We start from the raw sequence: 16,386 nt of genomic DNA, 5'->3' as shown, positions 1-16,386 counted from the left end.
TTGACAAGAAAAATATTCTTATAAATAATTAGAATAATCACAGTAGCCACTGTTTCTGTTAAAGCAATAGCTAATCAAATGGGTCCAGTGTTATATGCTTTGCATGAACAATATGGTTGAATTCTTAGAAAGTGCTAATGAAATAAGTGTAATTAGTCTCACTTTATAAGTTAATAAACTGAAATTCTGAATGACAATTTATTCCCCAGATGGGAAACTGACCATCAAACAGGAAATTTATCCAATATAATACGGAGTAAGAGATTCAGATCCAGGTCAAGGTCCAGTTTAAATACTCTTAGCCCCTATGTAGGTTTCAAAATGGTGTAATTATGTGTATGCGCACACACACACACACACACACACACACACTCACACAGACTTGCAAACCAAAATATTAGTAAAAATCTATCAGAGATCAAGTATTTATTTGGTCTCTCTCTGCTACTGAACTTTGTACACTGCACAAGTATATTATTTTAATAATAAAACCATAACATTCTATACAGATAATATATCTTGTCTTCAATAATCTTTTAGATAAGCAGAAGAGAGACGATATGAAAGTCAATAGTTATAATGTAAGTGGAATTAATTCTCCTACCTGTATTCCTTGGGCAAATTCTCCAAACTATGAGTCTCAGCTAATGAAAGAAGTGAGAATATCTGTGAAAATTAATGTGGAAAGTATCATAGGAAAGTAGAAAGTAAGCTTCCAGCCCCGACACTGGGTCCAGATATCACCAGGGCCAAAGTTTCAGAGGCAGTGTCCCAGGAAGGACATTTGGAAGTGAGAGTGACCTTGAATGCCAAGCTAAGGAATTTTGACCAAGCCTAATAAATGTATTCTTGAATTAATTCTTAAAGCCAGTGAACTCTGTTTTCTTCTTTCCTTTATTTCCTTTTATTTTCTTATCTTCACTTTCAGCCCTCCACTTTTAGGACAAGAGGCTAAGAGATTTTTAAAGTTAACCTCAGGGTTCATATTAACAACTTTTCCTTTATTTCTTGCTGCAAAGCTAGCTAGAGATATCTTCTGTGCTAAAGGACTTACTAGCAGGGAATATGGCATATTCTGCAATCTGCAAGCAGAATTCAGAGCAGGCTGGCACCTGCCTTGTTCAATTAATAAGCAGGTGAAGTTTTTATCTGAACACACGTCTCCCCTCTCCTCATCCACCTTGAAGAATCATTAAAGCCAGACAGGTTCTGGTCTATGCTCCTGGGAAAGGCTTCCTCCCAAAGTCACCCCTCTCTGGACCTCCACTTGTTGTGGCCCTTCCTGGGCAGATGGTGTCTGGAAGGCATGATTGATAAACATGTTTAAATATAGAAAGCAGTCTTTTCTGTGAGCCAAGCAATTACTCAACATCACAGATAGGCCTGCCATGGACCAACAAAACAACTATAGTTTATGAATTTAACACATTAAAGAAATGGAAAACGATTAAGAAACCGTCAAGAGTCAGTGTGGCAGCAGAAGCTGGAAAATATTTATCAGCCACCATTCCCAAGGAAAACTACCACATTATAGAAAGGCTGAAAGTCACCTTGCCTTCACAAGCTGTGGCGTCAGTTTTCTAAGGAAGAGGGCTCTACTTCAGAACCAGTTTTAAGCTGGCCAAACTATGCCTCATCAGAACCTGATCACTTTATTCCCTGCAGCTGACCTCAATGAAAGCAATAATCATGAGCCTTATACTCTCTTTGACATTGCATATGTCAGATCCTGTGCAAAGCATTGTATTTGCATGGTCTTAAGTTCTAATGGCAAACACCCTGGTGGATGCTATTACCTTTCAAATAACACATGCAGAAATTTAGGCTCAGAAAAGTTAGATTTCTTAAGATGACAGAGTTTATAAGGGCTAGAGGCAGAATTCATACCAGGGATGACTCCAAATCCTGTGCTTGTTCCAAAAGACCAGGCCGATCTTCACTTCTTTAAAACCCACTCAAGTCATCTCAGGGCTCTTCCCCCATCATCATGAATATTTCAGCTGTGCCTTAACACCTTCTCTCACTCTAAGGTGTTGCTGCACGACAAAGAGAACAATATTGAAGAAGACCTGTCTTTTCCATTACAGCAATGGCTTCAAATTTTACTGCATATTTATTAAGAGAATTTATTTATTAAGAGAAAAAGGTGGACTGACCCATTTAATACAAAAGAAAAAAAAAACTCTTAAAATCAACAGGAAAAAAAAATAAAATGCAGAAAGAGGAGTTTGGGGTGAGGACTGAGTGAACCATAATCTACCCACCACCATATACCTCCTCACCAAGAGGCACATATCAGTGCTCACAGTATTGTAGACCTTGAGAAGAGACAAGACATACCGAGAGACACAGAATAGGAGCAGGTTAAAACCAAATATAAAAGCTCCTCTTTACATTCCATTCTTTATTGCCTTTCCTATTTGAGGATCTATGTTCATAGAACAATATTTGACTACATTTCCCAAAGCAAGTGGGGATAATCATCATGAAGAGAAAAGAGTCCCCAAGAGAGCAACAGAAATCAATATGGGGTGAAAAAAAATCTTGCCATGTAATAATTTTTTAAGCTAGAGGATTGTGGCTCTGTGTGTGTGTGTGTGTGTGTGTGTGTGTGTGTGTGAGAGAGAGAGAGAGAGAGAGAGAGAGAGAGAGAGAGAGAGAGAGAGAGAGAGAGAGAGAGAGAAAAGGAGAGAGAGTCCACTTACCCATGCTTATAACACAGAAGGAAATAGAAATACTAATGAAACCTATTTGACTTTGTAGCCAAAAAAAGGCAAAGTAACTCTATAATCACTGACTTCTCCTGTAGACTTGTCTGCATCATCCCTGATCAGATAGCATGAAATTCCACAATATAATACTCCTTTCATGGTTTAATATCTGCAGAAAAAGATTTGCAAGTCGCTTGCAGCCCAGAAACACTATTACTCATCACCAACAGTTATTAAACATTAAGCATGTATCAGAGCGCTAAATGTTTGGCATCAGTTCCTAACCTATGCTTATGAGATACCACAGTGGTATCCAGAATGTATAAAGAACTCAAAAAATAATAACAAATAAACAACAAATGAGAAAACTAAATTACATAGAAATTTGTAAAAGAATTAATCCAAATGGTCAACAAGCATGTGAAAAAGTGATCAACATCTTAAGGAATCAAAAATGCAAATCAAAACTACACTGAGATTTCATTTCACTCAAGTTATAATTGCAATCATCGAGAATACAAATAATTATAAATGCTGGTACAAGAGGAAAGGAACACATACCCTCTTGGTAGGATTGCAAATGAGTACAATGGAAATCAGTCTGGAGGTTTCTCAAAAGACCAGGAATGAAACCACCCTATGACCCAGTTACACCACTCCTCAGTATTTATCCTAAGGAATTAAAGTCAAATACTCTAGTAATACATGCATACGTATGTTTATACCAGCACAATTCACAACTGTCAAATTATGGAATCAGCCTAGGTATCTATCAGCAATGAATGGACAAAGAAATGTGGCCTATATACACAACAGAGCTTTATTTATAAGAAAAAAAGAACAAAATTATGTCATTTGCAGGAAAGTGAATGGAAATGGAGAGCAAGGGCCATATGTATGCTTTTTCCTAAATATGGAAGCTAGAAAGAAAAAGACCTCATGAAAATAGAAATCAGTAGATTAGAGGATGAGGATATGGGCAGAGAAAATTGGAAGGAAAAGGAGGGTTATGAGGGAATTAAATAGGCCAAATTGTGAAGTATGTACGTATAAATGTATTTTAGTGAATTCCACTGATATAAAACCATAATGCACCAATAATAAATAAAGAACAAACTTTATGGGTGAAAAATAGTCATTATACCCCCTTCCCTGATGAAATGAAGCTCAGAGAGTCTAAATAATATATTCAGAGAACATAACTAGGAATTGAACCCCGTTTCAACATATTCCATGTTTCAAATCCATATTCATAACAGTCGTTCTGCTGGTAGTTTTCTGACTCTAATGTTTATTTTTATTTATCTGCTGGAACAGGAAGCACTTTTTTCTGAATATAGGAATAGAACACATAATTATTCTGAAACAAATACTTATTTTAAAAAATATATGGCTTTGTATATCATTTAAGGACAAGAATTTATAACAAATCATTTTAAAGTGTAACAAAATTTAATAACAGCAAGCAAAAATACAAAATAGTTCATTATAAACTTAATTTTTAAAAATATGAAGAACCTAAAAATTTGCAAAAGTTTTTCAAGGGTCATAAAGTAATAAAGAAAGATAATCTTCCTAAAAGAGAATGACTCAATTTTCAAAAGATGAAGCTCTTCCCAAATTAATTAAGAGGTGTAATGCATTTCTAATCAAAAACCCAGTAAGATTATTTGGCAAGGAGCTAAAAGAAAGATCCAGAAGTTCATCCAGTAGGATAGAATAATTAAAATGAATTAAAAATTTTTCCTGAGAGAATTCAAGCAGAGAAATATACTTCCTTATTAGTTATTTGACCTTAAGCATTTACTTAGACCCAAATTCTTCTGCCTTCTTTACTATAAGTAGGGGGACATAATAGGACCCACTATTATGAAATGCTATTTGTAATAATAAAGTTCATTATGAACTTTTTTCAATAAGCAGAATTTGTTTGATGGAATATATAATAATGCTCATAAAACACTCATCAAGTGGACCAATACAGAATAAAGACTCAGTAAACATTAGTGGTAACAACATGATAACTACTAGTAGTTGTCACTATTTTAACAGCATAAATCTACTCATACATTTGCCCAAGGAACACATTAGTTGAACACATACTATGTGCCAGAGCAATTCTTGGTGCTGGAGAAATCATGATGAAACAGACAAGCAAGGCCCACCTTTGCATGGAGCCTAAGCTCTGAGGATAGAGACAATAATTAAGCATACAAGTAAACACACAAGAAATTTGGGATATTGCTAAGTTCTAGTGGGAGAAATATAACACCGTCGAGGGATCACCATTGATAGGGTAGCCATCTCTGTGACAAAGTGCTTAGGAAAGCCTCTTTGAAAGAGATGGGCATGATGAGGGATAAGCTATCTGAAGATTGAGAAGGAGCTTTCCAAGCAGGGGAATCAAGTATCAAGATCTCAAAGGAGAAACTAGCCAGAGTATAAAGAAGGAGTGGATGGCAGCAATAATTAAGGAGAAAATGAACAAGATGAATGAAGTTAGCAAGATAAATGGTCACGGAAAGGGCCCTACAGGCTAGGACAAAATGTTTGGGGGGGTAGGGGGAATCAAAGTAGATCCCTACACCATGCCTCATGCCTAAATTAGTTCCAGGGAAAGCAAAGGATTAGATATAAAATATATAACCACTGTAAGAAAATGTAAGGGAATGTTTATCTGATTCTGGACTAATATAAACATTTTTTTTAAAAGCACGAATTAAAGACAGAAGTCATTTAGGAATAGATACATGTAAACACACATATATCTTAAATTTCCCATGTCTTAAAAACACAATATGTAATAACAAGTAAACTTTTAACAAAGAAGTGAAAAGCCTATGTATGACATGCAATTGATATAGCAAAATGTTGAAATTGCTAACAGCTTACAAGAGTGAAAATATAAAATATGCAGATTGAAATAAAAATACAAAATCACATAAATACATAAAGATAAATATATATTTAAATAAATGTGATCCCAAATAGTGAAATACTGATAGCCAACAAATACATGAAAAATGTCATTGCTTATAGTTAAATAAATGCAAAAGTAAAAAGCACATACAACTTTCTGAAGTTTAAATTCAAAAATTCAATAAAAATTATAAATTCAGTGTTGATGAAAGTCAATTATGTTTCCCAATGGGATACACACTCCCATTGAGAGCTTTAGAAGGTGTAAATGAGAGTGTAACTTGGAATACAAAATGAAAATGTAAATTAGCAGAATCTTTCTGGAGGTTAGAAATCTTAAAAATCTATGCATGTTTAACCCATTAACTGCATTTGTAGAAATTGAGATTTAGAGATGTTTTAAAATATTAACCAATGTGTACTCACAAAGAAACTGATGCTATGGCAAACTATTAAGTGAACAAAGCAAAGCACAAAAGTGTAGTCTGAGGGAGAGGAGGCCGCTCAGCACAGCGCTGAGACTCGGAGCAACCACTGGGGCTCCCATGGCTGCCCAGGGGAGGAGTGGCGAGGAGAGCTGTGTGGACTCAGAACACCAGGGCCTGCCCTGAGGAGGAGGAAGAGGAGTGTGGCCACTTGGATTCGGAGTGGCTATACCAGAGCTACAGGCGGTTGCCAGAGGAGGGGCTGCGTGGCGAGCTGTTTGGACTCAGACCACTTCTGAACACCGGGGCCTGCCCGGAGGAGGAGGAGGAGGAGGAGGAGGAGGAGAAGGAGGAGGAGCGTGGCGGGTCGTGTGGACACGCAGTGACTGCATTAGAGCTCCAGGCGGCTGCTCAGAGGAGGAGGCGATTGGTGAGTTGTTTGGACTTAAAGCGACCGTTCCTGAACACAGGGGGGCTGCCTGGAGGAGAAGCGCGGTGCGTCGCTTGGTCTCGAGTGGCCGCGCCAGAGCTCCGGGCGGATGCCCAGAGGACGCGTGCAGCAGGTCACGTGGATTCAAAGCCACTCAGAGCGACCGCTCCTGAACACCCGGGGGGTTACCTGGAGGTGGAGGAGGGGCGGGGAGGGTCACTTCGACTCAGAGTGATTGATTGCCCAGGGCTATGGGTGGTTGGTGGGAGGAGGAGGCACGCAGTGAGTTTCTTGGACTCCTAGTGACCGCACCGGAATACTGGGCGGCTGTCTGGAGGAAGAGGCGTGTGGCGGGTCTCTGGGACTCAGAGCGATTGTACGGGGCCCCAGGTGGCTGCTCAGAGGAGGGGCCGCATAGCCAGGTAATTAGGTGCAGAGCAGGGTCCCAGGATCTAGGAGGCTTCTTGGTGGAAGAGCCGCACAAAGACACGCTGAGGGCGGAGCGAAGGTTCCAGGACTGCGGGTAGATTCTCTGAGGAGGGGCAGCCTAAGGAGATTCATCTGCAAAGGGTGAGGCTCCCAGGCCCAGGAGGTAGAGCCAGACCCCTGGGAACTTTGCAGAGGAAGGCAGCCCAGCCCAGGTGGTAGCTGTAAATTGAGGGGAACCTCTAGGAGGGAACTGACCAGCGAGACCTCTCCACCGGGTGAGTCTTCCCTGCCGGGTGAGGTTTCCCCACAAGGATGGTAAAACCAGAGACACAGGCCCAAACAGGCCTTGCCTCAGCCCGCAGCCTAGTTCCCCTTTGGATGACCATTGATCAACAAGTGGAGGCATCTCTGCCCACTAGCAGGGATTATACCCCACCTGAAGGCCACCACTCCTAGAGAGGCAGCTTCCTTGTGGAGCACCGCATTATCAACTTCCTCCAAGACTTCAGCCTACTGAAGGCTAAGGGAGGATATATATAGAAATCTTCAGGGACATTGTAAGTCAATAGAGGAAATCTGCAATATCTTAGCGGTCCACTGATACCTGAACAATATGAGAAAACAAGGAAAGAAAATGCTGCAAACAAATCTAGATGTTACATCAATAAAACCCAATGACAGCATGGCAGAAGAAATGACAGAAAAGGAGTTCAGAATGTACATAATTAAAATGATCAGGGAAGCAAATGATGAGATAAAAGAGCAAATGCAGGCATTGAATGATCGCACTAATCGACAGTTAAAAGAGCAAATACAGGAAGCAAAAGATCATTTCAATAAAGAGTTAGAGATATTGAAAAAAAACCAAACAGAAATCCTTGACATGAAGGAAACAATAAACCAAATTAAGAACTCCATAGAAAGCATATCCAGTAGGATAGAACACCTGGAAGACAGAACCTCAGACATTGAAGACAAAATATTTAACCTTGAAAACAAAGTTGAACAAACAGAGAAGATGGTAAGAAATCATGAACAGAATCTACAAGAACTATGGGATATCATGAAAAGGCCAAATTTAAGAATTATTGGGATTGAGGAAGGCCTAGAGAAACAAACCAAAGGAATGAACAATTTATTCAATGAAATAATATCAGAAAATTTCCCAAATCTGAAGAATGAGATGGAAAATCAAGTTCAAGAGGCTTATAGGACTCCAAATACACAAAATTACAACAAACCCACACCAAGGCACATTATAATGAAAATACCTAACATACAAAATAAAGACAGAATTTTAAAGGCTGTGAGAGAAAAGAACCAAATTACATTCAGGGGGAAACCAATACGGATATCAGCAGACTTTTCAATCCAGACCCTAAAAGCTAGAAGGGCCTGGAACAACATTTTTCAAGCCCTGAAAGAAAATGGATGCCAACCAAGAATCTTATACCCAGCAAAACTTACCTTCAAATTTGACGATGGAATAAAATCCTTCCATGATAAACAAAAGCTAAAAGAATTTACAAAAAGAAAGCCAGCATTACAGAACATTCTCAGCAAAATATTCCATGAGAAAGAGATGAAAAACAAAGAAGCAAATCAGCAAAGGGAGGAATTATCCTAAAGAAATTGTCAAATAAAGGAGGAAACAAGTTGTGTCAAACAAATAAACAAATAAAATTTAAAAAATGAACCAAATGACCGGGAAACCAAATCATATCTCTATAATAACCCTGAATGTTAATGGCCTGAATTCATCAATCAAAAGACATAGACTGGCAGATTGGATTAAAAAGAAAGATCCAACAATATGTTGCCTGCAAGAGACTCACCTCATAGAAAAAGATACCCATAGACTAAAGGTGAAAGGATGGGGAAAAACATACCATGCACATGGACTCAGCAAAAAAGCTGGAGTATCCATCCTCATTTCCGATAATGTGGACTTCAAGCCAAAGTTAGTCAGAAGGGATAAGAAGGTCATTTCATACTGCTTAAGGGAAGCATAAATCAGCAAGATATAGCAATCATAAACATCTATGCCCCAAACAGTGGCTCATCCATGTATGTCAAACAAATCCTTCTCAATTTCAGAAATCAAATAGACCATAACACAATAATACTAGGTGATTTTAACACGCCTCTCTCACCACTGGACAGATCTTCCAGACAAAAATTGAACAAAGAAACCATAGATCTCAATAACACAATCAATAATTTAGACTTAACGGACATTTATAGAATATACCATCCAACCAAGAGCGAATACACTTTCTTCTCAGCAGCACATGGATCCTTCTCTAAAATAGACCATATATTATGCCATAAAGCTAATGTTAGCAAATACAAGAAGATACAGACACTACCATGTATTCTATCAGATCAAAATGGATTGAAGTTAGAAATAAATGAAAGAGTAAAACACAGAAACTATTCCAACATCTGGAGATTAAACAATATGCTATTATATGATGAATGGATAACAGAAGATATTAGGAAGGAAATTAAAAAATTCTTAGAGGTAAATGAGAACAAAGAAACATCATATCAAATTGTCTGGGACACTATGAAAGCAGTACTTAGAGGGAAATTTATTTCATGGAGCGCATTTAATAAAAGAAGTAAAACTCAACAAATAAACGACCTAACACTACAGCTCAAAGCCCTAGAAAAAGAAGAACAGAACAGCACCAAAAGTAGTAGAAGACAAGAAACAGTTAAACTCAGAGCTGAAATCAATGAAATTGAAACAAAAGAAACAATATCAAAAATTGACAAAATACATAGTTGGTTCTTTGAAAAAATAAACAAAATTGATAAACCTTTAGCCACACTAACAAAGAGAAGACGAGAGAAAACCCAAATCACTAAAATTCGGAATGAACAAGGAAATATCACAACAGACATGAGTGAAATACAAAACATAATTAGAAGCTATTTTGAAAATCTATACTCCCAAAAAATAGAAAATTTCGAGACATATGAATTGCCTAAACTGAACGAGGAGGACATACACAATTTAAATAGACCAATTTCAAGTACTGAAATAGAAGAAGTCATCAAAAGCCTACCAACAAAGAAAAGTCCGGGACCAGATGGGTTCTCAGCCGAGTTCTACAAAACCTTTAAAGAAGAGCTCATTCCAATATTTCTCAAAGTATTCCATAAAATAGAAGAGGAGGGAACCCTCCCAAAGTCATTCTATGAAGCCAATATCACACTGATACCTAAACCAGACAGAGACTCATCAAGGAAAGAAAATTTCAGACCAATATCCTTAATGAACATCGACGCAAAAATTCTCAACAAAATTTTAGCAAATCTCATACAAAAATATATTAAAAAGATAGTGCACCATGATCAAGTGGGTTTCATCCCAGGGATGCAAGGTTGGTTCAACATCAGGAAATCAATAAACGTAATTCACCATATCAATAGACTTAAAGTCAAGAATCACATGATTATTTCAATAGATGCAGAAAAAGCATTTGATAAAATACAGCACCCCTTCATGCTCAAAACACTAGAAAAAATAGGGATAGTGGGAACATTCCTTAACATTGTAAAGGCCATTTATGCTAAGCCCGTGGCTAATATCATTCTAAATGGTGAAAAACTGAAAGCATTCCCCCTAAAAACTGGAACAAGGCAGGGATGCCCTCTTTCACCACTTCTATTCAACATCGTTCTTGAGACTCTGGCCAGAGCAATTAGACAAACCAAAGAAATTAAAGGGATACGAATTCGAAAAGAAGAACTCAAACTATCCCTGTTCGCTGATGACATGATTATATATTTAGAGGAACCTGGAAATTCCACCAGAAAACTCTTAGAACTCATAAGTGAATTCAGTAAAGTAGCAGGTTACAAGATCAATGTTCATAAATCCAATGCATTTTTATACATAAGTGATGAATCTTCAGAAAGAGAAATTAGGAAAACTACCCCATTCACAATAGCCTCGAAAAAAATAAAATACTTGGGAATCAATCTCACAAAAGAGGTGAAAGACCTCTACAATGAGAACTACAGAACACTAAAGAAGGAAATTAAAGAAAACCTTAGAAGATGGAAAGATCTCCCATGTTCATGGATAGACAGAATTAATATTGTCAAAATGGCCATACTACCAAAAGTGCTATATAGATTCAATGCAATTCCAATTAAAATCCCAATGATGTACCTTACAGAAATAGAGCAAGCAATCATGAAATTCATCTGGAAGAATAAGAAACCCAGAATAGCTAAAGCAATCCTCAGTAGAAAGAGCGAAGCAGGTGGTATCGCAATACCAGATCTTCAACTCTATTACAAAGCAATAGTAACAAAAACGGCATGGTATTGGTACCAAAATAGACAGGAAGATCAATGGTACAGAATAGAGGACACGGACACAAACCCAAATAAATACAATTTTCTCATACTAGACAAAGGTGCCAAAAATATGCAATGGAGAAAAGATGGCCTCTTCAACAAATGGTGCTGGGAGAATTGGAAATCCATATGCAACAGAATGAAACTAAACCCATATCTCTCACCATGCACTAAACTAAACTCAAAATGGATTAAGGACCTCGGAATCAGACCAGAGACCCTGCAGATTATAGAAGAAAAAGTAGGTCCAGATCTTCAACATGTCGGCCTAGGACCAGACTTCCTTAACAGGACTCCCATAGCACAAGAAATAAAAGCAAGAATCAATAACTTGGATAGATTCAAACTAAAAAGCTTTCTCTCAGCAAAGGAAACTATCAGCAATGTGAAGAGAGAGCCTACAGAGTGGGAAAATATCTTTGCCAAACATACTTCAGATAGAGCACTAATCTCCAGAATCTATAAAGAACTCAAAAAACTCTACTCCAAGAATTCAAATAATCCAGTCGACAAATGGGCTAAGGAAATGAACAGACACTTCACAGAAGAAGATCTACAAGCAATCAACAAACATATGGAAAAATGTTCAATATCTGTAGTAATTAGAGAAATGCAAATCAAAACTACCCTAAGATTCCATCTCACCCCAATTAGAATGGCGATTATCAAGAATACGAGCAACAACAGGTGTTGGCGAGGATGTGGGGAGAAAGCTACACTCATACATTGCTGGTGGGGCTGCAAATTAGTGCAGCCACTCTGGAAAGCAGTGTGGAGATTCCTTAGAAAACTTGGAATGGACCCGCCATTTGACCCAGCTATCCCACTCCTTGGCCCATCCCCAAAGGACTTAAAATCAGCATACTACAGAGATACAGCCACATCAATGTTCATAGCTGCTCAATTCACAATAGCCAGACTGTGGAACCAACCTAGATGCCCTTCAATTGATGAGTGGATAAAGAAACTGTGGTGTATATATATATATATATATATATATATACCACAATGGAATATTACTCAGCCATAAAGAATGATAAAATCATCGCTTTTGCAGGCAAATGGATGAAATTGGAGAATATCATGCTAAGTGAGATAAGCCAATCTCAAAAAGCCAAAGAACGAATGATATTGATAATAAGTGGATGATGACACATAATGGGGGGGAGGTAAGGGTTAGTGTTAGGTTTAGAGTTAGGGTTAGGGAGGGGGCAAGTATGGAGGAAGGAAGCACTGTATAGAGGGCAAAGAGGGGTGGGAGGGGTGGGGGGAAGGGAAAAAATAACAGAATGAATCAAACACCATTACCCTATGTAAATTTATGATTACACAAATGGTATGCCTTTACGCCATTTACAGAGAAACAACATATATCCCATTTGTTTACAATAAAAATAAATTTTAAAAAATAACTAATTTAAAAAAAAAGTGTAGTCTGAGTGAACAGAACTACATAAAAGTGAAAGAAAAAATAAAAACCTAAGAGCAAATAGACAATGCCACTAGTTGCCTTGGAGGGCTGGCTAGTATTGGGGGTTTTGCCAAATTATACTGTTTTCATTCTTCCACCATTTTTCAAAATGAACATGAATATTGCATATTAGATTCAGCCTACAAAAAAGAAGAAAAATGACTACTTAAAACAAATAGTATTCCATATCCTAGTATCTTCTCCATTCTAAAATTTACTTATATTTTCCTTTTTAGTATCAATTTCCATTGTATAATTTTGGGGTCTCTCCTCTTCTCCACCAGACAAGGATAAATCACTCATAACCCACTAACATTTCTCACCATATCAGTGACATCTGCACATATGTATAACTGAATATACATGTTTATATGTGTCCTACAAAGAATTTTATAAGGCTAATGGAATATATAGACTAAAACATTGAATGGTATATTTTGGAGATATCTACATCTCTATGACAATTTTGATTTAGATACCAGGTACCATGACTTCTACTTTAACAAAGAAGATGAAGTCTCATAATCAGTGTGTGATAAAACATCTTAAAGTCTAAATGGCAGTTGGATGTATGTCTAAGGCATGATTGTTTTGATCTTGGACTTCACCTCATATGAGACCCTTTGCTAAGCTTATTTTGAGCAATCTAAGAATAGGAACACAATTTGTTTTGCTTGAAGTAAAATCAAAATAATGCACTGCCTGAAGACTGTTCTTCTCCCCTCTAGAAGACACCTTCTCTAACCTCACCTCAGTCCATCAGTGACAGTTTAATTTACTCCATGAAGCATAGGAAAATGTGGATGGATACCAGGGCAAATGAATGGATGAGCCAAAAGAATTTCCTGATGTTAAGGAGGATTCAGGAATCCATGGCCGCAAAACTGGCCTTTCAAGCACCAACTAAAGAAGGAGATATTTTCAGCAAAGAAGTCTTATCTGCCTGAGTCTATTAATTCCCCTGTGGACCAAATAGATCAAATACAATTCAGAATTATTTCAACAAACCATCTTGGCAAGTAAACATTTTCTGCAGACTGTGGCTCTTTCTGGCTATTGAAAAATGAATTGTGCGAACCATGCTGAGGTAATATTGATAAGAATCAAACAGTAAAGCAATATCGTGCTTGTGTGCCCAGCTGCCCAGCTGTTGATGGAGACTGGGTCAATTTGAAGAGTCTAAATATCTATTTAAAACACTCTTTTCATGTGTTCCCTTAGCAGACAATGATTTTTCTAGTGCTATTTTTAGCAGCAATTTCCCCCCTCTGTGAGATTCAAACATGAAACCTCATTTCATACGGCATGTAATTTGAAGCATTCCTGGATGACATGTGGCAGGGGCCCAGCCACTTCAAATACACCTTCCCAGTCCTCTTAGGCACTTTCCTACAGTCCTAAGATGCATGCAGGGCAGCCTAAAACTCCACTTTGGAAGAACTGAAAACAAAGGACTCAAAAAAATTGACTGATAATTTCCATGTGTGTCTTAAAACTTTACATAAAATCCATTGGTGCACACACACACAAAAAAAATTCTTCAAGCAAAATTACCAGTGTTTGTTGGTTGATTTTCATCCCACCTCCATTTTCTTCACCACCCTTTCTCTTTCTCCCTCACACTTCCTCAGTATTTTCCCCACGGCATGGGTACCTGCCAGAGAGGCCTTGGCTAACCAGAGCTCAGCCACCTCCGTCTGTCTCCCAGACTACCACCACCACTGCATTCCCTTAGAAGCCATCCCCCACGGCAATAAATGTGCAATGTCAGAGACCTTCTAGTAAGCAGCAATAATTTTTTCACCTGATGTCCATTCATGGCTTTCCCTTGACAGCATTTTTCTCCTTCAGTGTTGGCAATCTTGATGGATAATCAAGATAATAATTAATCAAGGTGTCTTATCCTAATTAATCCAAGTGGAGGCTTCTGCCCAAGGTGGTTGGTCTTGGTCTCTCCCTCCAGAGATTCTGAATCTTGGTCAGAGGATCTCAAAGAGAAAGGTGGGGCTGATTCATCCCATCATGGCAATAACCTCCTGAGGAGACAGTCCACCAGTTGTTATAATTTAGATACGACAGTCCTGGTTATTATGCTTTCTGCATATGGTCTGTAAACCTTGTGCTTTGATGTAGTAAACTACCCAAGGGTCTTCCAAGTAATTGCCTTTCAGCCTAAGTCACCCAAAATCAGTCTGTTGTTTATATCCAAAGAACCCTAATGATACAAGTTTTATAAAGCATTTCAAGATCCATCTCTTAAGTTGACCCCCTGGAAAATTTTGTGCAATTGTGTAGGAAGTACTATCAATCTCATTTTATAGAAAAATAAATAAAGGCTTGGATGATATAACTATATTATCCAAAGTCACATATTCAGTACACAGTATGTCATCATGATTCAAACTCAGTCTTCGGACCCTAGAACATAATCTTACTTTTGCCATGTTGACTCTGAAGATAGTACCCAAATTCTAGATTATAAATCTAGCCCTCCCGGGAAAATACAGGTTTTTTATTTATTTGTTTGTTTTGTTTGTAGTATTAGGAATTGTAGGTATTGAACCCAGGGCATAATGCATGCTAGGCACACACTCTATCACTGAGCTACATTCTCAGTTCTTTTTATTTTATTTTGAAATCGTCTAAGTTGCCAAGGCTGGCCTTAAACTTGAATCCTCCTGCCTCAGTCTCCTAAAGAGCTGGGATTCTAGGCATATGTCACCATGCCTCGCTTGGAGTATTCTTTTTTTATGTTTAATTCCCTTGGAATTGTCACTATTTAATTTAAAAAGTTAAATTTAATTGAATAAAAGTCTGATAGATGGTTCATGTGTTTTCCTTATCAAGGGCATTAATGTACAATAGAAACACAAACACACATATCAGCATATACACCTTTAACCCACAAAAGCATTCCTTGAAATAAATGAGCTCTAAGAAGGAAAATTTCAGAAATGTATTTTTGTGAACACAAAATACCTGTAAATGTATATGTTCTATAAATATATATATATTCTGTAAATATGTATGTTTTATGTATTATTTATATGTATATTTATGTTCTACATTACATATTTTCAAATATCATTTCATATATTTTTTGTCAGGAGCTTTGCAGGGAGTATCCAAATTCAACACTGCTTGATTTTGGATAAACTCCTATGTAACTCAAACTATTACAAAAAGAAAAAATTACAAAGGCATTGGAAAGTTGATATGCCACTTGGAATATAGCAACAAGGGAAAAAATAAGATAACTAAATTTCTAAGCCTATTTCTAACCAAATAACCCAGACCATAAAGCTCTTTCGCATATTGGATCCACAAGGGATGAAATGGTATTTTCTTACCGTACTTTCCATACCTACTTATAAAATAGAGTTACTCAAACCACAGATATAAAATGAGGATCCCTTATTTGCTATCACAACACACACATACACACACACGCAAACTTCAGACTGATAGTTTATAATGTAAGAATTTTTAAAGACTTGCTTCTATATTGAACAATCTATCTAGAATCCCTGCCCCTTTCCAATGAAAAGAAGAACTAATCTCCACACTTACGCTTCTACCTCCAGGCTTAAGTTTGTCCCTCTGATCACAAAAGAAGTGAAGAGA

The 16,386-nt window shown here is 37.6% G+C and overlaps 1 long non-coding RNA gene across 1 annotated transcript in view; it reads right to left on the bottom strand.

Annotated features, from left to right (window-relative positions):
* Nucleotides 1-1,428, bottom strand: part of LOC306640708 — a 35,551-nt gene extending 34,123 nt beyond the window's left edge. Inside the window, exons 1-2 of the long non-coding RNA XR_013757866.1 lie at nucleotides 1,055-1,428; nucleotides 605-644 (exon numbers count right to left, since the gene is read on the bottom strand). This is a non-coding gene — a long non-coding RNA (uncharacterized lncRNA). The remainder of the gene's footprint in view (nucleotides 1-604; nucleotides 645-1,054) is intronic.
* Nucleotides 1,429-16,386: the final 14,958 nt, after the last annotated feature.

This window comes from Sciurus vulgaris (genome assembly GCF_902686455.1).
Source record: "Sciurus vulgaris genome assembly, chromosome: 11".
NCBI lineage: Eukaryota > Metazoa > Chordata > Mammalia > Rodentia > Sciuridae > Sciurus > Sciurus vulgaris.
The sequence above is the reverse complement of the archived record's forward strand: the minus strand, read 5'-3'. Positions and strand labels throughout refer to the sequence as shown.